This window comes from Oncorhynchus nerka, unplaced genomic scaffold (genome assembly GCF_034236695.1).
Source record: "Oncorhynchus nerka isolate Pitt River unplaced genomic scaffold, Oner_Uvic_2.0 unplaced_scaffold_1270, whole genome shotgun sequence".
NCBI classification, from domain to species: domain Eukaryota; kingdom Metazoa; phylum Chordata; class Actinopteri; order Salmoniformes; family Salmonidae; genus Oncorhynchus; species Oncorhynchus nerka.
The window spans coordinates 61,150-84,599 of NW_027040071.1; the positions used below are offsets into that span (position 1 = coordinate 61,150).

The window sequence follows — 23,450 nt, forward strand, 5'->3', positions numbered from 1 at the left end:
ATATGTTACAACTAGTAGAATATATGTTACAACTAGTAGAATATCTGTTACAGCTTGTAGAATATCTGTTACAGCTAGTAGAATATCTGTTACAGCTAGTAGAATATCTGTTACAACTAGTATAATATATGTTACAACTAGTATAATATATGTTACAGCTAGTAGAATATATGTTACAACTAGTATAATATATGTTACAACTAGTAGAATATCTGTTACAGCTAGTAGAATATATGTTACAGCTAGTATAATATATGTTACAGCTAGTATAATATATGTTACAACTAGTAGAATATCTGTTACAGCTAGTCGAATATCTGTTACAGCTAGTAGAATATCTGTTACAACTAGTATAATATATGTTACAACTAGTAGAATATATGTTACAACTAGTAGAATATCTGTTACAGCTAGTAGAATATCTGTTACAGCTAGTAGAATATCTGTTACAGCTAGTATAATATATGTTACAACTAGTATAATATATGTTACAGCTAGTAGAATATCTGTTACAACTAGTATAATATATGTTACAACTAGTATAATATATGTTACAACTAGTATAATATATGTTACAGCTAGTAGAAAATATATGTTACAACTAGTATAATATATGTTACAGCTAGTAGAATATCTGTTACAACTAGTATAATATATGTTACAACTAGTATAATATATGTTACAACTAGTATAATATATGTTACAGCTAGTAGAAAATATATGTTACAACTAGTATAATATATGTTACAACTAGTATAATATATGTTACAACTAGTATAATATATGTTACAACTAGTAGAATATCTGTTACAGCTAGTAGAATATATGTTACAACTAGTAGAATATCTGTTGCAGCTAGTAGAATATATGTTACAGCTAGTAGAATATCTGTTACAGCTAGTAGAATATCTGTTACAGCTAGTAGAATATCTGTTACAGCTAGTAGAATATCTGTTACAGCTAGTAGAATATCTGTTACAGCTAGTAGAATATCTGTTACAACTAGTATAATATATGTTACAACTAGTAGAATATATGTTACAACTAGTAGAATATCTGTTACAGCTAGTAGAATATCTGTTACAGCTAGTAGAATATCTGTTACAGCTAGTAGAATATCTGTTACAACTAGTATAATATATGTTACAACTAGTATAATATATGTTACAACTAGTAGAATATCTGTTACAGCTAGTAGAATATATGTTACAACTAGTAGAATATATGTTACAGCTAGTAGAATATCTGTTACAGCTAGTCAGCTAGTAGAATATCTGTTACAGCTAGTAGAATATCTGTTACAGCTAGTAGAATATCTGTTACAGCTAGTAGAATATATGTTACAGCTAGTAGAATATCTGTTACAGCTAGTAGAATATCTGTTACAGGTAGTAGAATATCTGTTACAGGTAGTAGAATATCTGTTACAACTAGTAGAATATCTGTTACAACTAGTAGAATATCTGTTACAACTAGTAGAATATATGTTACAGCTAGTAGAATATCTGTTACAGCTAGTAGAATATCTGTTACAGCTAGTAGAATATCTGTTACAACTAGTATAATATATGTTACAACTAGTATAATATATGTTACAACTAGTATAATATATGTTACAACTAGTAGAATATCTGTTACAGCTAGTAGAATATATGTTACAGCTAGTATAATATATATGTTACAACTAGTATAATATATGTTACAACTAGTAGAATATATGTTACAACTAGTAGAATATCTGTTACAGCTAGTAGAATATATGTTACAGCTAGTCAGCTAGTAGAATATCTGTTACAGCTAGTAGAATATCTGTTACAGCTAGTAGAATATCTGTTACAGCTAGTAGAATATATGTTACAGCTAGTAGAATATCTGTTACAGCTAGTAGAATATCTGTTACAGGTAGTAGAATATCTGTTACAGGTAGTAGAATATCTGTTACAACTAGTAGAATATCTGTTACAACTAGTAGAATATCTGTTACAACTAGTAGAATATATGTTACAGCTAGTAGAATATCTGTTACAGCTAGTAGAATATCTGTTACAGCTAGTAGAATATCTGTTACAACTAGTATAATATATGTTACAACTAGTATAATATATGTTACAACTAGTATAATATATGTTACAACTAGTAGAATATCTGTTACAGCTAGTAGAATATATGTTACAGCTAGTATAATATATATGTTACAACTAGTATAATATATGTTACAACTAGTAGAATATATGTTACAACTAGTAGAATATCTGTTACAGCTAGTAGAATATATGTTACAACTAGTAGAATATCTGTTACAGCTAGTAGAATATCTGTTACAGCTAGTAGAATATCTGTTACAGCTAGTAGAATATCTGTTACAACTAGTATAATATATGTTACAACTAGTATAATATATGTTACAACTAGTAGAATATCTGTTACAGCTAGTAGAATATATGTTACAGCTAGTATAATATATATGTTACAACTAGTATAATATATGTTACAACTAGTAGAATATATGTTACAACTAGTAGAATATCTGTTACAGCTAGTAGAATATATGTTACAACTAGTAGAATATCTGTTACAGCTAGTAGAATATCTGTTACAGCTAGTAGAATATCTGTTACAGCTAGTAGAATATCTGTTACAACTAGTATAATATATGTTACAACTAGTATAATATATGTTACAACTAGTAGAATATCTGTTACAGCTAGTAGAATATATGTTACAACTAGTAGAATATCTGTTGCAGCTAGTAGAATATATGTTACAGCTAGTAGAATATCTGTTACAGCTAGTAGAATATCTGTTACAGCTAGTAGAATATCTGTTACAGCTAGTAGAATATCTGCTACAGCTAGTAGAATATCTGTTACAGCTAGTAGAATATATGTTACAGCTAGTATAATATATATGTTACAACTAGTATAATATATGTTACAACTAGTAGAATATATGTTACAACTAGTAGAATATCTGTTACAGCTAGTAGAATATATGTTACAACTAGTAGAATATCTGTTACAGCTAGTAGAATATCTGTTACAGCTAGTAGAATATCTGTTACAGCTAGTAGAATATCTGTTACAACTAGTATAATATATGTTACAACTAGTATAATATATATGTTACAACTAGTATAATATATGTTACAACTAGTAGAATATATGTTACAACTAGTAGAATATCTGTTACAGCTAGTAGAATATATGTTACAACTAGTAGAATATCTGTTACAGCTAGTAGAATATCTGTTACAGCTAGTAGAATATCTGTTACAGCTAGTAGAATATCTGTTACAACTAGTATAATATATGTTACAACTAGTATAATATATGTTACAACTAGTAGAATATCTGTTACAGCTAGTAGAATATATGTTACAACTAGTAGAATATCTGTTGCAGCTAGTAGAATATATGTTACAGCTAGTAGAATATCTGTTACAGCTAGTAGAATATCTGTTACAGCTAGTAGAATATCTGTTACAGCTAGTAGAATATCTGTTACAGCTAGTAGAATATCTGTTACAGCTAGTAGAATATCTGTTACAGCTAGTAGAATATCTGTTACAGCTTGTAGAATATCTGTTACAGCTAGTAGAATATCTGTTACAGGTAGTAGAATATCTGTTACAGGTAGTAGAATATCTGTTACAACTAGTAGAATATCTGTTACAACTAGTATAATATCTGTTACAACTAGTAGAATATATGTTACAGCTAGTAGAATATATGTTACAGCTAGTAAAATATCTGTTACAACTAGTAGAATATATGTTACAGCTAGTAGAATATCTGTTACAGCTAGTAGAATATCTGTTACAACTAGTAGAATATCTGTTACAGCTAGTAGAATATCTGTTACAGCTAGTAGAATATCTGTTACAGCCAGTAGAATATCTGTTACAGCTAGTAGAATATCTGTTACAGCTAGTAGAACATCTGTTTCAGCTAGTAGAATATCTGTTACAGTTAGTAGAATATCTGTTACAGCTAGTAGAATATCTGTTACAGCTAGTAGAATATCTGTTACAGCTAGTAGAATATCTGTTTCAGCTAGTAGAATATCTGTTACAGCTAGTAGAATATCTGTTACAGTTAGTAGAATATCTGTTACAGCTAGTAGAATATCTGTTACAGCTAGTAGAATATCTGTTACAGCTAGTAGAATATCTGTTACAGTTAGTAGAATATCTGTTACAGCTAGTAGAATATCTGTTACAGCTAGTAGAATATCTGTTACAACTAGTAGAATATCTGTTACAGCTAGTAGAATATCTGTTACAACTAGTAGAATATATGTTACAACTAGTATAATATCTGTTACAGCTAGTAGAATATCTGTTACAGCTAGTAGAATATCTGTTACAGCTAGTAGAATATCTGTTACAGCTAGTAAAATATATGTTACAGCTAGTAGAATATCTGTTACAGCTAGTAGAATATATGTTACAGCTAGTAGAATATCTGTTACAGCTAGTAGAATATCTGTTACAGCTAGTAGAATATCTGTTACAGCTAGTAGAATATCTGTTACAGCTAGTAGAATATATGTTACAGCTTGTAGAATATCTGTTACAGCTAGTAGAATATCTGTTACAGCTAGTAGAATATCTGTTTCAGCTAGTAGAATATCTGTTACAGCTAGTAGAATATCTGTTACAGCTAGTAGAATATCTGTTACAGCTAGTAGAATATCTGTTACAGTTAGTAGAATATCTGTTACAGCTAGTAGAATATCTGTTACAGCTAGTAGAATATCTGTTACAACTAGTAGAATATCTGTTACAGCTAGTAGAATATCTGTTACAACTAGTAGAATATATGTTACAACTAGTAGAATATCTGTTACAGCTAGTAGAATATATGTTACAACTAGTAGAATATCTGTTGCAGCTAGTAGAATATATGTTACAGCTAGTAGAATATCTGTTACAGCTAGTAGAATATCTGTTACAGCTAGTAGAATATCTGTTACAGCTAGTAGAATATCTGTTACAGCTAGTAGAATATCTGTTACAGCTAGTAGAATATCTGTTACAGCTTGTAGAATATCTGTTACAGCTAGTAGAATATCTGTTACAGGTAGTAGAATATCTGTTACAGGTAGTAGAATATCTGTTACAACTAGTAGAATATCTGTTACAACTAGTAGAATATCTGTTACAGCTAGTAGAATATCTGTTACAGCTAGTAGAATATCTGTTACAGCTTGTAGAATATCTGTTACAGCTAGTAGAATATCTGTTACAGGTAGTAGAATATATGTTACAGGTAGTAGAATATCTGTTACAACTAGTAGAATATCTGTTACAACTAGTAGAATATCTGTTACAACTAGTAGAATATATGTTACAGCTAGTAGAATATATGTTACAGCTAGTAGAATATCCTGTTACAACTAGTAGAATATCTGTTACAGCTAGTAGAATATCTGTTACAGCTAGTAGAATATCTGTTACAACTAGTAGAATATCTGTTACAGCTAGTAGAATATCTGTTACAGCTAGTAGAATATCTGTTACAGCCAGTAGAATATCTGTTACAGCTAGTAGAATATCTGTTACAGCTAGTAGAACATCTGTTTCAGCTAGTAGAATATCTGTTACAGCTAGTAGAATATCTGTTACAGCTAGTAGAATATATGTTACAGCTAGTAGAATATCTGTTACAGCTAGTAGAATATCTGTTACAGCTAGTAGAATATCTGTTACAGCTAGTAGAATATCTGTTACAGCTAGTAGAATATATGTTACAGCTTGTAGAATATCTGTTACAGCTAGTAGAATATATGTTACAGCTAGTAGAATATCTGTTTCAGCTAGTAGAATATCTGTTACAGCTAGTAGAATATCTGTTACAGCTAGTAGAATATCTGTTACAGTTAGTAGAATATCTGTTACAGCTAGTAGAATATCTGTTACAGCTAGTAGAATATCTGTTACAGCTAGTAGAATATCTGTTACAGCTAGTAGAATATCTGTTACAGCTAGTAGAATATCTGTTACAGCTAGTAGAATATCTGTTACAGGTAGTAGAATATCTGTTACAGCTAGTAGAATATCTGTTACAGCTAGTAGAATATCTGTTACAGCTAGTAGAATATCTGTTACAGCTAGTAGAATATCTGTTACAGCTAGTAGAATATCTGTTACAGCTAGTAGAATATCTGTTACAGCTAGTAGAATATCTGTTACAACTAGTAGAATATCTGTTACAGCTAGTAGAATATATGTTACAACTAGTAGAATATCTGTTACAACTAGTAGAATATCTGTTACAACTAGTAGAATATCTGTTACAGCTAGTAGAATATCTGTTACAGCTAGTAGAATATCTGTTACAGCTAGTAGAATATCTGTTACAGCTAGTAGAATATCTGTTACAGCTAGTAGAATATCTGTTACAACTAGTATAATATATGTTACAACTAGTATAATATATATGTTACAACTAGTATAATATATGTTACAACTAGTAGAATATATGTTACAACTAGTAGAATATCTGTTACAGCTAGTAGAATATATGTTACAACTAGTAGAATATCTGTTACAGCTAGTAGAATATCTGTTACAGCTAGTAGAATATCTGTTACAGCTAGTAGAATATCTGTTACAACTAGTATAATATATGTTACAACTAGTATAATATATGTTACAACTAGTAGAATATCTGTTACAGCTAGTAGAATATATGTTACAACTAGTAGAATATCTGTTGCAGCTAGTAGAATATATGTTACAGCTAGTAGAATATCTGTTACAGCTAGTAGAATATCTGTTACAGCTAGTAGAATATCTGTTACAGCTAGTAGAATATCTGTTACAGCTAGTAGAATATCTGTTACAGCTAGTAGAATATCTGTTACAGCTAGTAGAATATCTGTTACAGCTTGTAGAATATCTGTTACAGCTAGTAGAATATCTGTTACAGGTAGTAGAATATCTGTTACAGGTAGTAGAATATCTGTTACAACTAGTAGAATATCTGTTACAACTAGTATAATATCTGTTACAACTAGTAGAATATATGTTACAGCTAGTAGAATATATGTTACAGCTAGTAAAATATCTGTTACAACTAGTAGAATATATGTTACAGCTAGTAGAATATCTGTTACAGCTAGTAGAATATCTGTTACAACTAGTAGAATATCTGTTACAGCTAGTAGAATATCTGTTACAGCTAGTAGAATATCTGTTACACAGTAGAATATCTGTTACAGCTAGTAGAATATCTGTTACAGCTAGTAGAACATCTGTTTCAGCTAGTAGAATATCTGTTACAGTTAGTAGAATATCTGTTACAGCTAGTAGAATATCTGTTACAGCTAGTAGAATATCTGTTACAGCTAGTAGAATATCTGTTTCAGCTAGTAGAATATCTGTTACAGCTAGTAGAATATCTGTTACAGTTAGTAGAATATCTGTTACAGCTAGTAGAATATCTGTTACAGCTAGTAGAATATCTGTTGCAGCTAGTAGAATATCTGTTACAGTTAGTAGAATATCTGTTACAGCTAGTAGAATATCTGTTACAGCTAGTAGAATATCTGTTACAACTAGTAGAATATCTGTTACAGCTAGTAGAATATCTGTTACAACTAGTAGAATATCATGTTACAACTAGTATAATATCTGTTACAGCTAGTAGAATATCTGTTACAGCTAGTAGAATATCTGTTACCAGCTAGTAGAATATCTGTTACAGCTAGTAAAATATATGTTACAGCTAGTAGAATATCTGTTACAGCTAGTAGAATATATGTTACAGCTAGTAGAATATCTGTTGCAGCTAGTAGAATATCTGTTACAGCTAGTAGAATATCTGTTACAGCTAGTAGAATATATGTTACAACTAGTAGAATATCTGTTACAGCTAGTAGAATATCTGTTACAGCTAGTAGAATATCTGTTTCAGCTAGTAGAATATCTGTTACAGCTATAGAATATCTGTTACAGCTAGTAGAATATCTGTTACAGCTAGTAGAATATCTGTTACAGTTAGTAGAATATCTGTTACAGCTAGTAGAATATCTGTTACAGCTAGTAGAATATCTGTTACAACTAGTAGAATATCTGTTACAGCTAGTAGAATATCTGTTACAACTAGTAGAATATATGTTACAACTAGTAGAATATCTGTTACAGCTAGTAGAATATATGTTACAACTAGTAGAATATCTGTTGCAGCTAGTAGAATATATGTTACAGCTAGTAGAATATCTGTTACAGCTAGTAGAATATCTGTTACAGCTAGTAGAATATCTGTTACAGCTAGTAGAATATCTGTTACAGCTAGTAGAATATCTGTTACAGCTAGTAGAATATCTGTTACAGCTTGTAGAATATCTGTTACAGCTAGTAGAATATCTGTTACAGGTAGTAGAATATCTGTTACAGTAGTAGAATATCTGTTACAACTAGTAGAATATCTGTTACAACTAGTAGAATATCTGTTACAGCTAGTAGAATATCTGTTACAGCTAGTAGAATATCTGTTACAGCTTGTAGAATATCTGTTACAGCTAGTAGAATATCTGTTACAGGTAGTAGAATATATGTTACAGGTAGTAGAATATCTGTTACAACTAGTAGAATATCTGTTACAACTAGTAGAATATCTGTTACAACTAGTAGAATATATGTTACAGCTAGTAGAATATATGTTACAGCTAGTAGAATATCCTGTTACAACTAGTAGAATATCTGTTACAGCTAGTAGAATATCTTTTACAGCTAGTAGAATATCTGTTACAACTAGTAGAATATCTGTTACAGCTAGTAGAATATCTGTTACAGCTAGTAGAATATCTGTTACAGCCAGTAGAATATCTGTTACAGCTAGTAGAATATCTGTTACAGCTAGTAGAACATCTGTTTCAGCTAGTAGAATATCTGTTACAGTTAGTAGAATATCTGTTACAGCTAGTAGAATATCTGTTACAGCTAGTAGAATATCTGTTACAGCTAGTAGAATATCTGTTTCAGCTAGTAGAATATCTGTTACAATAGTAGAATATCTGTTACAGTTAGTAGAATATCTGTTACAGCTAGTAGAATATCTGTTACAGCTAGTAGAATATCTGTTACAGCTAGTAGAATATCTGTTACAGTTAGTAGAATATCTGTTACAGCTAGTAGAATATCTGTTACAGCTAGTAGAATATCTGTTACAACTAGTAGAATATCTGTTACAGCTAGTAGAATATCTGTTACAACTAGTAGAATATATGTTACAACTAGTATAATATCTGTTGCAGCTAGTAGAATATCTGTTACCCAGCTAGTAGAATATCTGTTACAGTTAGTAGAATATCTGTTACAGCTAGTAGAATATCTGTTACAGCTAGTAGAATATATGTTACAGCTAGTAGAATAGTAGAATATCTGTTACAGCCCCTAGTAGAATATCTGTTACAGCTAGTAGAATATCTGTTACAGCTAGTAGAATATATGTTTAGTATATCATATGTTACAGCTAGTAGAATATCTGTTACAACAGTATAATATATGTTACAACTAGAATATCTGTTACAGCTAGTAGAATATCTGTTACAGCTTAGAATATAGAATATATGTTACAGCTATGTAGAATATCTGTTACAGGTAGTAGTTACAACTAGTAGAATATCTGTTACAGCAGGTAGTAGAATATCTGTTACAACTAGTAGAGTATAATATCTGTTACAACTAGTAGAATATCTGTTACAGCTAGTAGAATATGTTTATAGTAGAATACAGCTAGTAGAATATATGTTACAGCTAGTAGAATATCTGTTACAACTAGTAGAATATCTGTTACAGCTAGTAGAATATCTGTTACAGCTAGTAGAATATCTGTTACAGCTAGTAGAATATCTGTTACAGCTAGTAGAATATCTGTTACAACTAGTATAATATATGTTACAACTAGTATAATATATGTTACAGCTAGTAGAATATCTGTTACAACTAGTATAATATATCTTACAGCTAGTAGAATATCTGTTACAGCTAGTAGAATATATGTTACAGCTAGTAGAATATCTATTTACAGCTAGTAGAATATATGTTACAGCTAGTAGAATATCTGTTACAACTAGTAGAATATCTGTTACAGCTAGTAGAATATCTGTTAAGCAGCTAGTAGAATATCTGTTACAGCTAGTAGAATATCTGTTACAGCTAGTAGAATATCTGAATGGGTAGAACATATGTTTCAGCTTGTAGAATATCTGTTACAGCTAGTAGAATATCTGTTACAGCTAGTAGAATATCTGTTTCAGCTAGTAGAATATCTGTTACAGCTAGTAGAATATCTGTTACAGCTAGTAGAATATCTGTTACAGTTAGTAGAATATCTGTTACAGCTAGTAGAATATCTGTTACAGTTAGTAGAATATCTGTTACAGCTAGTAGAATATCTGTTACAGCTAGTAGAATATCTGTTACAACTAGTAGAATATCTGTTACAGCTAATTTAGAATATCTGTTACAACTAGTAGAATATATGTTACAACTAGTATAATATCTGTTACAGCTAGTAGAATATCTGTTACAGCTAGTAGAATATCTGTTACAGCTAGTAGAATATCTGTTACAGGTAGTAGCTAGAATAGAATATATGTTACAGCTAGTAGAATATCTGTTACAGCTAGTAGAATATATGTTACAGCTAGTAGAATATCTGTTACAGCTAGTAGAATATCTGTTACAGCTGTTACAGCTAGTAGAATATCTGTTACAGCTAGTAGAATATCTGTTACAGCTAGTAGAATATATGTTACAGCTTGTAGAATATCTGTTACAGCTAGTAGAATATATGTTACAGCTAGTAGAATATCTGTTTCAGCTAGTAGAATATCTGTTACAGCTAGTAGAATATCTGTTACAGCTAGTAGAATATCTGTTACAGCTAGTAGAATATCTGTTACAGTTAGTAGAATATCTGTTACAGCTAGTAGAATATCTGTTACAGCTAGTAGAATATCTGTTACAGCTAGTAGAATATCTGTTACAGCTAGTAGAATATCTGTTACAGCTAGTAGAATATCTGTTACAGCTAGTAGAATATCTGTTACAACTAGTAGAATATCTGTTACAGCTAGTAGAATATATGTTACAACTAGTAGAATATCTGTTACAGCTAGTAGAATATCTGTTACAGCTAGTAGAATATCTGTTACAACTAGTATAATATATGTTACAACTAGTATAATATATGTTACAGCTAGTAGAATATCTGTTACAACTAGTATAATATATCTTACAGCTAGTAGAATATCTGTTACAGCTAGTAGAATATATGTTACAGCTAGTAGAATATCTGTTACAGCTAGTAGAATATATGTTACAGCTAGTAGAATATCTGTTACAGCTAGTAGAATATCTGTTACAGCTAGTAGAATATCTGTTACAGCTAGTAGAATATCTGTTACAGCTAGTAGAATATATGTTACAGCTTGTAGAATATCTGTTACAGCTAGTAGAATATCTGTTACAGCTAGTAGAATATCTGTTTCAGCTAGTAGAATATCTGTTACAGCTAGTAGAATATCTAGTAGAATATCTTACAGCTAGTAGAATATCTGTTACAGTTAGTAGAATATCTGTTACAGCTAGTAGAATATCTGTTACAGTTAGTAGAATATCTGTTACAGCTAGTAGAATATCTGTTACAGCTAGTAGAATATCTGTTACAGCTAGTAGAATATCTGTTACAGCTAGTAGAATATCTGTTACAACTAGTAGAATATCATATGTTACAACTAGTATAATATCTGTTACAGCTAGTAGAATATCTGTTACAGCTAGTAGAATATCTGTTACAGCTAGTAGAATATCTGTTACAGCTAGTAGAATATATGTTACAGCTAGTAGAATATCTGTTACAGCTAGTAGAATAGAATATGTTACAGCTAGTAGAATATCTGTTACAGCTAGTAGAATATCTGTTACAGCTAGTAGAATATCTGTTACAGCTAGTAGAATATCTGTTACAGCTAGTAGAATATATGTTACAGCTTGTAGAATATCTGTTACAGCTAGTAGAATATATGTTACAGCTAGTAGAATATCTGTTTCAGCTAGTAGAATATCTGTTACAGCTAGTAGAATATCTGTTACAGCTAGTAGAATATCTGTTACAGTTAGTAGAATATCTGTTACAGCTAGTAGAATATCTCTGTTACAGCTAGTAGAATATCTGTTACAGCTAGTAGAATATCTGTTACAGCTAGTAGAATATCTGTTACAGCTAGTAGAATATCTGTTACAGCTAGTAGAATATCTGTTACAACTAGTAGAATATCTGTTACAGCTAGTAGAATATATGTTACAACTAGTAGAATATCTGTTACAACTAGTAGAATATCTGTTACAACTAGTAGAATATCTGTTACAGCTAGTAGAATATCTGTTACAGCTAGTAGAATATCTGTTACAACTAGTAGAATATCTGTTACAACTAGTAGAATATCTGTTACAACTAGTAGAATATCTGTTACAGCTAGTAGAATATCTGTTACAGCTAGTAGAATATCTGTTACAGCTAGTAGAATATCCCATGAGAATGGGGAGGAGATTCTGAACTCTCCTCTTAACGTTAGTGTTCCTCCTGTACAGCTGCCCCAGGCCTATGGATCCTCCTGATCATCTGGAGAATAAGGACCGTCTGCTGAAGGAGTGGGAGGATCTTGTCCTACCAGGCTGAACCCAGTGTCTGTCACTGTACAGCACAGAGTGAAGCCCACCTGGAGAAGAACCGCTGTCCTCCGGACTCTCTTCCCTGTGAGTCTTACATACCTCTCCCTCGGGTTTATCCTCCTCCGGTCTTAGGCTGGGATTCAAATGGACTCAGACGAATAACCTGTTCACTGTGTTTGACTAAATGTGGATTTCTGCTTGAGCTGGCATCCGTACAGCTTGTATATCTGCAGCAAACGTGATCTCAGAGCTGAATGTCAGGGGAAATGCCTTTAAAAGTCTATTGCTGTTCACAGGCCGTTAATTAAACTGTGTTGGATTGGCATCTTATTTCTGTACCTCCTGTACAGCTTGGTCTGTTACTATCTGTTCTGATCCTCCTTTACATCTTGGTCTGTTACTATCTGTTCTGATCCTCCTGTACAGCTTGGTCTGTTACTATCTGTTCTGATCCTCCTCCTTGGTCTTTACATCTTGATCCTCCTGTCTGTTACTATCTGTTCTGATCCTCCTGTACAGCTTGGTCTGTTACTATCTGTTCTGATCCTCCTTTACATCTTGGTCTGTTACTATCTGTTCTGATCCTCCTGTACAGCTTGGTCTGTTACTATCTGTTCTGATCCTCCTGTACAGCTTGGTCTGTTACTATCTGTTCTGATCCTCCTGTACAGCTTGGTCTCTTACTATCTGTTCTGATCCTCCTGTACAGCTTGGTCTCTTACTATCTGTTCTGATCCTCCTGTACAGCTTGGTCTGTTACTATCTGTTCTGATCCTCCTGTACAGCTTGGTCTCTTACTATCTGTTCTGATCCTCCTGTACAGCTTGGTCTGTTACTATCTGTTCTGATCCTCCTGTACAGCTTGGTCTGTTACAATCTGTTCTGATCCTCCTGTACAGCTTGGTCTCTTACTATCTGTTCTGATCCTCCTGTACAGCTTGGTCTCTTACTATCTGTTCTGATCCTCCTGTACAGCTTGGTCTGTTACTATCTGTTCTGATCCTCCTCAGCTTGGTCTGTTACTAGATCCTCCTGGTCTGTTCTATCCTCCTGTACATCTGGTCTGTTACTATCTGATCCTCCTCCTGGTACTATCTGTTCTGCTTGGTCTGTTACTATCTGTTCTGATCCTCCTCCTGTACAGCAGCTTGGTCTGTTACTATCTGTTCTGATCCTCCTGTACAGCTTGGTCTGTTACTATCTGTTCTGATCCTCCTGTACAGCTTGGTCTGTTACTATCTGTTCTGATCCTCCTGTACAGCTTGGTCTGTCACTATCTGTTCTGTTCTGTACCTCCTGTACAGCTTGGTCAGTTATTATCTGTTCTGTACCTCCTGTACAGCTTGGTCAGTCACTGTCTGTTCTGATCCTCCTGTACAGCTTGGTCTGTTACTATCTGTTCTGATCCTCCTGTACAGCTTGGTCTGTTACTATCTGTTCTGATCCTCCTGTACAGCTTGGTCTGTTACTATCTGTTCTGATCCTCCTGTACAGCTTGGTCTGTTACTATCTGTTCTGATCCTCCTGCACAGCTTGGTCTCTTACTGTCTGTTCTGATCCTCCTGTACAACTTGGTCTGTTACTATCTGTTCTGATCCTCCTGCACAGCTTGGTCAGTTATTATCTGTTATGTTCTGTGCCTCCTGTACAGCTTGGTCAGTTATTACTATCTGTTTTGTTCTGTTCTGATCCTCCTGTACAGCTTGGTCAGTTACTATCTGTTATGTTCTGATCCTCCTGTACAGCTTGGTCAGTTACTAGTCACTGTCTGTTCTGATCCTCCTGTACAGTTTGGTCAGTCACTGTCTGTTCCGATCCTCCTGTACAGCTTGGTCAGTCACTGTCTGTTCCGATCCTCCTGTACAGCTTGGTCAGTCACTGTCTGTTCTGTTCTGATCCTCCTGAACATCTTGGTCATTTACTATCTGTTTTATTCCAGATGATCATTCCCGTGTGAAATTGAAGGCAGAGAGCAACTCCACCAAGGAAGACTACATTAACGCCAGCACCATAGTAAGATCTCTGACTGCTACTCTTGAGATGGTGATGGTGTAGACTTTGTCCCGTGGTTGACACAATGTCACACGTCAAAAATGTCATAAATATTCTCTCTGTAAACCCCAGATTGACCATGACCCTCGACTGCCTGCTTACATCGCCACCCAGGGACCACTGGCACACACAATCGCTGACTTCTGGCAGGTCAGTAGCACACACCATCGCTGACTTCTGGCAGGTCAGTGGCACACACCATCGCTGCCTTCTGGCAGATCAGTGGCACACACCATCGCTGCCTTCTGGCAGATCAGTAGCACACACCATCGCTGACTTCTGGCAGATCAGTAGCACACACCATCGCTGACTTCTGGCAGATCAGTAGCACACACCATCGCTGACTTCTGGCAGATCAGTAGCACACACCATCGCTGACTTCTGGCAGGTCAGTAGCACACACCATCGCTGACTTCTGGCAGATCAGTAGCACACACCATCGCTGACTTCTGGCAGATCAGTGGCACACACCATCGCTGACTTCTGGCAGGTCAGTGGCACACACCATCGCTGACTTCTGGCAGATCAGTAGCACACACCATCGCTGACTTCTGGCAGATCAGTGGCACACACCATCGCTGACTTCTGGCAGGTCAGTAGCACACACCATCGCTGACTTCTGGCAGGTCAGTAGCACACACCATCGCTGACTTCTGGCAAGTCAGTAGCACACACCATCGCTGACTTCTGGCAGGTCAGTAGCACACACCATCGCTGACTTCTGGCAGGTCACACACCATCGCTGACTTCTGGCAGGTCTGGTTGACTTCTGGCAGGTCAGTGGCACACACCATCGCTGACTTCTGGCAGGTCAGTAGCTTCTGGCAGGTCACACCATCGTTGACTTCTGGCAGGTCAGTAGCACACACCATCGCTGACTTCTGGCAGGTCAGTGGCACACACCATCGCTGACTTCTGGCAGGTCAGTGGCACACACCATCGCTGACTTCTGGCAGGTCAGTAGCACACACCATCGTTGACTTCTGGCAGGTCAGTGGCACACAGTACTCTGAGGAAACATTATTGCTACCACTAAAGACTGTGGTAGTCAAAGGTGACCAATACTGTGTATTTGTTGTGTAGTAGTACATGTGGCACAGATATCTCACAATGTGCCGGTATAGTACACTGCTTTTGTAACTGCTGTGTTTTTCTATAGACAGTCTGGGAGAATGGCTGTACAGTGATAGTGATGATGACAGCCCTGGTTGAGGATGGAGAGATTCAGTGTGTTCGCTACTGGCCTGACGAGGGATCCTCCCTCTACCACATCTACGAGGTGAGGGGTTTGACTCTGGATAGACACAAGCTGTGTGTGTGTGTGTGTGTGTGTGTGTGTGTGTGTGTGTGTGTGTGTGTGTGTGTGTGTGTGTGTGTGTGTGTGTGTGTTTGAATGTGTGTTTTATTATTGTTCTTCTTAGTTTTATTTGTGTTTTACCAAATACAATGCTATTTCTCTGTTTAAAAATTTACAACATACTTTGCATGCTTATAGAGAAGGGGCACTCAACATGTACTGCACTGACACTAATGACTGATGATCGGTTGAAAGAAATTGATAATAATAAGATTAGAGCTGAACTGTTAGATTTCAGTGCAGCCTTTGATATTATGTTGTTGAGAACTTGTGTCATATCCTGGATTCAGAGCTATCTATCTAAAAGAACTCAAAGGGTTTTCTTTAATAGAAGTGTCTCTAATGTCAAACAGGTAAAGTGTGGTGTACCACAGGACAGCTCTCTAGGCCCTCTACTCTTTTCTATTTTTACCATATGACTTGCCACTGGCATTTTAAAAAGCCTTTGTGTCCATGTATTTTGAAGATTCAACCATATACGCATCAGCAACCACAGCTAATGAACTCACTGAAACCCTTAACAAAGAGTTGCAGTCTGTTTTTGGAATGGGTGGCCAGTAATAAACTGGTCCTGAACATCTCTAAAACTAAGCGTTGTATTTGGTACAAATCATTCCCTAAGTTCTAGAACTCAGCTGAATCTGGTCATGAATTCTGTGGCTGTTGAACATGTTGAGGGAGACTAAATTACTTGGTGTTACCTTAGATTGTACACTGTCCTGGTCAAAACATATAGATTCAGTGGTTGTAAAGATGGGGAGAGGTCTGTCCGTAATAAAGAGATGGGGAGAGGTCTGTCTGTACTATAGAGATGGGGAGAGGTCTGTCTGTACTATAGAGATGGGGAGAGGTCTGGCCGTAATAAAGAGATCTGCTCTGCTTTTTGACACCACACTCCACAAAGCAAGTTCTGCAGGCTCTAGTTTTGTCTAATCTTGATTATTGTCCAGTCGTGTGGTCGAGTGCTGCTAAGAAAGACCTAGTTAAGCTGCAGCTGGTCCAGAACAGAGCGGCATGTCTTACTCTTCATTGTAATCAGAGGGCTGATATAAATACTATGCTGCCAGTCTCTCTTGGCTAAGAGTTGAGGAGAGAAATATTAATGTGTTGAAAATCCCAAATTGTTTACATAGTCAATTTACACAGCACTGACACCAACACTTACTCCACCAGACATGCCACCAGGGGTCTTTTCACAGTCCCCAGGTCAGAGCAAAAGTTTTCTACCAGGTGAATTTGTATTATATATCTCTATGGATATTCCCTACCAGGTGAATTTGGTCTCTGAACACATCTGGTGTAAAGACTTCCTGGTTCGTAGTTTCTACCTGAAGAACGTTCAGACCCAGGAGACTCGTACCTTGACACAGTTCCACCTGCTCAGCTGGCCCTCCAACGGAATCCCTACCTCCACACGCCCTCTGCTGGACTTCCGCAGGTACTGAAAATAACCTGGAGGTTAGAGCTTTGGGCCAGTAACTGAACGGTTGATGATATAAATAGCCGTCAAGGTGAAACATTCTGTCAATGTGTCCTTGAGCAAGAAGACACTTGACCCTAATTTACTCCAGGTGCGCCATACTACTATATGCCTGACCCTGTAAAACAATATATTTCACTCACTGTAAAACAATATATTTCACTGCACCTATCTGATCTATGTGTCAATATATTTCACTATACCTATCTGGTCTATGTGACAATATATTTCACTGCACCTATCTGATCTATGTGTCAATATATTTCACTATACCTATCTGGTCTATGTGACAATATATTTCACTGCACCTATGTGGTCTATGTGTCAATATATTTCACTCACTGTAAAACAATATATTTCACTATACCTATCTGGTCTATGTGTCAATATATTTCACTCACTGTAAAACAATATATTTCACTGCACCTATCTGATATCGGTCTATGTGTCAATATATTTTCACTATACCTATCTGGTCTATGTGTCAATATATTTCACTGCACCTATCTGGTCTATGTGACAATATATTTCACTATACCTATCTGGTCTATGTGACAATATATTTCACTGCACCTATCTGGTCTATGTGACAATATATTTCACTGCACCTATCTGGTCTATGTGTCAATATATTTCACTATACCTATCTGGTCTATGTGTCAATATATTTCACTATACCTATCTGGTCTATGTGTCAATATATTTCACTATACCTATCTGGTCTATGTGTCAATATATTTCACTATACCTATCTGGTCTATGTCAATATATTTCACTATACCTATCGGTCTATGTGACAATATATTTCACTGCACCTATCTGGTCTATGTGACAATATATTTCACTATACCTATCTGATCTATGTGTCAATATATTTCACTATACCTATCTGGTCTATGTGACAATATATTTCACTGCACCTATGCGGTCTATGTGTCCCTGTCTCCCTGGATCTACTGTGTATGATACTGTAGCTGTAACCTAGTAGCAGACGGGGGTCTGTGAAACTCCCTCTTCAGCCTCAGGTGTCTCCTCTTGCACTGCCGAATAGGATAAGAATCTTCGGGAGGGCGGTCGTGTCTGTTTGCAAGGCAGATGTCCAGGGTTAGAGCCTCGGGTATGAGCCGAATCGGGAGGAAGCGGTACTCGCTAAGCAAACAGCGTGATGTCTTTTTCACTATCATATGGCCAGTGATGCCCCATAGGGTCCTGTATGACCTAGCCTCCTTGACCCTTGACCCTGACATGATTATTGAAACCAGTGTACTGTATATTAGCCTTCATTTTTAGCTGTCCCTCCCTGATTGTCCTCCTTCCTCTAGCCGTCTCTCGTCTCCAACCATCTATATCTCTCCGTCCCTCTCTCTCAGTGCCGGTGGTCAGCTATTGGCCCTTGGGGTTCCCACATCTCCCAGTGGCATTTTTGTGATTTGCAGCTAGTAGTCTGGGTCCAGTTGCATAGTCACAAAAATGATCATTGGCAGGTGTGACTGCAGCAGGAGTCGACGCTGGCCGGACAGTCCATCAGTCTCCTCCCCCTTTCTTCTTTTCTTCCTTCCTTCCTTCCTTCCTTCCTTCCTTCCTTCCTTCCTTCCTTCCTTCCTTCCTTCCTTCCTTCCTTCCTTCCTTCCATCTTTCCTTCCTTCCTTCCATCCTTCCTTCTAACCTTCCATCCTTCCTTCTAACCTTCCTTCCATCCTTTTATCTTTCCTTCTTTCCTTCCATCTTTCCTTCCTTCCTTCCTTCCTTCCTTCCATCTTTCCTTCCTTCCTTCCATTCTTCCTTCTAACCTTCCTTCCTTCCATCCATCCATCCTTCCTTCCTTCCTTCCTTCCTCCCTTTCTTCCTTCCCTCCTCTGCTCCTCTCTCACTTTCTGTCCTGTCCACTGAAGGGTTGAGTTTCTCTAACCTCAACCTCAGAGACTATTGTTTTATAACTAACTTGAATTGTTATCCTTTAGGCAGGCAGAGTCTGACATGTTGATTTTCTGTGTATGGTTTAAGATCAGTACAGTAGAAATGTAACACAGTACTGCAGTACCCAATTTAAACTTGTCAGCTAAAATTATATTTTATGATATATTCTCTATCCCTCCTCCCTCCCACCCACCCCACCCCTCCCTCTCTCCCACCCACCCCTCCCTCTCTCCCACCAACCCCTCCTCTCTCCCACCCCCCCTCCCTCCCACCCACCCCTCCCTCTCTCCCACCCACCCCTCCCTCTCTCCCCACCCCTCCCCTCCCCTCCCTCTCTCTCCCACCCTCTCTCCCACCCCAACCCCTCCCTCTCCCACCTCCCCTCCCTCTCCCACCCCTCCCCTCCCTCCCTCTCTCCCACCCTCTCTCCCACCAACCCTCCCCTCTCCCACCCCTCCTCTCCCACCCACCCCTCCCTCTCTCCCACCCCTCCTCTCTCCCACCCCTCCCTCCCTCAATCCCACCTCCTCCTCCCTCTCTCCCACCCCTCCCTCTCTCCCACTCACCCCTCTCTCTCTCCCTTCCTCCCTTCCTGTCCTCTGTCTCCCTCCAACAGGAAGGTGAATAGGTGCTACAGAGCTCGATCCTGCCCCATCATCGTCCACTGCAGGTAAACTTAGCTCAGTGTCTTCATCGACAAAGGGCCATAGAAGTTGGCTGTGCAGCACAAACAGGTAGAACAGACATTTGCATCCCTTTTGATATTTTAAGTAGAAATTGTGCAACAATATTGAATAAAAAAATAAAAAACCATGTTATATTAAATGAAGGGCTCTTTTAATATAGACCACAATACATCTGATTGTAAATATGAATGAAGACTTCCTGAAGTGCAAATAATTCAGCATTTGACATGTCCCTCTGTGCATCTTCTGTGACTTCCAAGAAGATTTTAACCCACTTAAACCCCCCAAAAAAAAAAAAAATTCTCAAAGTTATCATCATCATTGTAAATTTCTAGTTTATTTTTGTTGCTTTGGCAAAGTAATTATTGAAGATTATTAAGTTACGTCTGTCCATCATTTTAAGATCAACCCTGTTTTGTGAACTGAACTCTCATTTTAATATGGTGAAACAATTTATTTTTTAAACAAATTTTCAAAAGAAACATTGAAATATCTAATAGTCAAATCGTAGTGTAAAAGCAGGTTGTACTCTTCTTGTTTTAGCCTTTAGCCTCTTTGTCCTTTGTGGAGGAAACACAGAACGGGTCGAGTGTGGCACGCCAACCCTACTACCCTTAGAAACGTTTTAACAAAAAAAAAATGGTAAATTGTGAAGCTGGCATTCAATTGCCATTCCCAATTAGACAGAAGAGTCCATTCCCTCTGTCACAGGGGGATTTTTGGCTGATTTAAGATGAAATTACAGTACTTTATTTGACACTTAATAGGCACTTACAATATAATATATATTTTTTTTCTTTAACCTCTTTGATATTGGAAAACATGTTATTTTTGTAAGTTTAAAATGTGCGCTTTATGACATAATGTTACAATTGATTTTATTTTTATTTTTTCAACATTTTTAAAGGGTCTTGGAACCTCTAACCCTGACAATTTGACGGAAAACTCATGTGTACACACACAATGGCTGCCTCTCCACCCATTATGACATCATTGAATAGGGACACCCATTCTATAGGTCCCATTTCTGCGGTCTTTATGACGTGCTGTGTGATCTGACCAGGTATTTCCTGTCTCGCACAGTGACGGCACTGGCAGAACGGAACCTACATCCTTATTGACATGGTCCTCAATCGCATGGCTAAAGGTGAGTCAGACATCTTGATCTTGTCAGACGTCTTTGATAGTCTGGCCTTGTAGTTTATATCCCTGGAAAGACACCAGGATAGTATTAAGTAGTCAGAGATTCCTTGTTGGCGAATGTGATTTTTGTCCCCATGTCGTAATGCGTACTGTGTGTTTCCAGGCGTGAAGGAGATTGATATTGCTGCGACATTGGAACACATTCGGGATCAGAGACCGAACTTAGTCCGCACCAAGGTATGGCCTTCTCAACTATATATCTCATGGCAGCAGCATGATCTGTCTGTGTGCGTGCATGCATGCGTTTGTATCTCTGACAGTCTCCTCTCTTTCTGTCACCTCCCCAGGACCAGTTTGAGTTTGCACTGACTGCCGTGGCAGAAGAGGTCAATGCCATCCTGAAGGCTCTGCCACAGTGAACCATGTGTCTACCACCTCGTGTGCCAGAACCTTACAACTAGAATTACCATGAAAGTTATGCATCACAATACCAATGACGGCCATATTGAGTGTCCCCCATGATTGTTACCATTCACACTGCTGTGGTCTGACGGGTTGTTGACGATCTAGTAATTCTATTTCTATGGCCATTATTAACCCTTCCTCTACATCCAGATACACAACCAGGGAGGAACTACATTTCCCAGAGTCCATTACTATTACACCAATGACCATAGGAGTCAGCAAGACCGAACAAACAGATCTGAGGCCAGGCTGCTATCATTATGCATTCATAATTAAATTAAATGAGGTTTTAAAAAATCCTGCAGATTATGCCGTTCAGGTTAAAAACACTTTAAATGTACAGTAGACCCTTTACAGTGTCTTGTTATTCAATTTTAGATTGAGATTTGGTCTTAAAATACCGTGTCTTGATTCTGTAACATTTCTCCTTTCTCTGATTCTCAGTCTCAGACATGTCTCACTAGAGATATTACAATTACCATGATCCATTTACATTACATTTACATTACATTTACATTTAAGTCATTTAGCAGACGCTCTTATCCAGAGCGACTTACAAATTGGTGCTTTCACCTTATGACATCCAGTGGAACAGCCACTTTACAATAGTGCATCTAAGTCTTTAAGGGGGTGAGAAGGATTACTTTATCCTATCCTAGGTATTCCTTAAAGAGGTGGGGTTTCAGGTGTCTCCGGATCCCTCCTGTTCTGTTGTCATGGAGATGTAGTATTACCATGAACCCTCCTGTTCTGTTGTCATGGAGATGTAGTATTACCATGAACCCTCCTGTTCTGTTGTCATGGTGATGTTGTATTACCCTGAACCCTCCTGTTCTGTTGTCATGGAGATGTTGTATTACCATGAACCCTCCTGTTCTGTTGTCATGGAGATGTTGTATTACCATGATCCCTCCTGTTCTGGTGTCATGGAGATGTTATATTACCATGAACCCTCCTGTTCTGTTGTCATGGAGATGTTGTATTACCATGATCCCTCCTGTTCTGGTGTCATGGAGATGTTATATTACCATGATCCCTCCTGTTCTGTTGTCATGGTGATGTTATATTACCATGATCCCTCCTGTTCTGTTGTCATGGTGATGTTATATTACCATGATCCCTCCTGTTCTGGTGTCATGGAGATGTAGTATTACCATAAACCCTCCTGTTCTGGTGTCATGGTGATGTTATATTACCATGATCCCTCCTGTTCTGTTGTCATGGTGATGTTATATTACCATGATCCCTCCTGTTGTCATGGTGATGTTATATTACCATGATCCCTCCTGTTCTGGTGTCATGGAGATGTAGTATTACCATAAACCCTCCTGTTCTGGTGTCATGGTGATGTTATATTACCATGAACCCTGCTGTTCTGTTGTCATGGAGATGTTGTATTACCATGATCCCTCCTGTTCTGTTGTCATGGTGATGTTATATTACCATGATCCCTCCTGTTCTGGTGTCATGGTGATGTTATATTACCATGATCCCTCCTGTTCTGGTGTCATGGTGATGTAGTATTACCATGATCCCTCCTGTTCTGGTGTCATGGAGATGTTATATTACCATGATCCCTCCTGTTCTGTTGTCATGGTGATGTTGTATTACCACGATCCCTCCTGTTCTGTTGTCATGGAGATGTTGTTTAAAACCACATTGTAC

At 36.8% G+C, this 23,450-nt stretch overlaps 1 pseudogene; it reads left to right on the forward strand.

Annotated features, from left to right (window-relative positions):
- The window catches only part of LOC115124547 (receptor-type tyrosine-protein phosphatase-like N), a 57,063-nt pseudogene extending 34,970 nt beyond the window's left edge, over window positions 1-22,093 (forward strand).
- The last annotated feature ends 1,357 nt before the right edge of the window (window positions 22,094-23,450 follow it).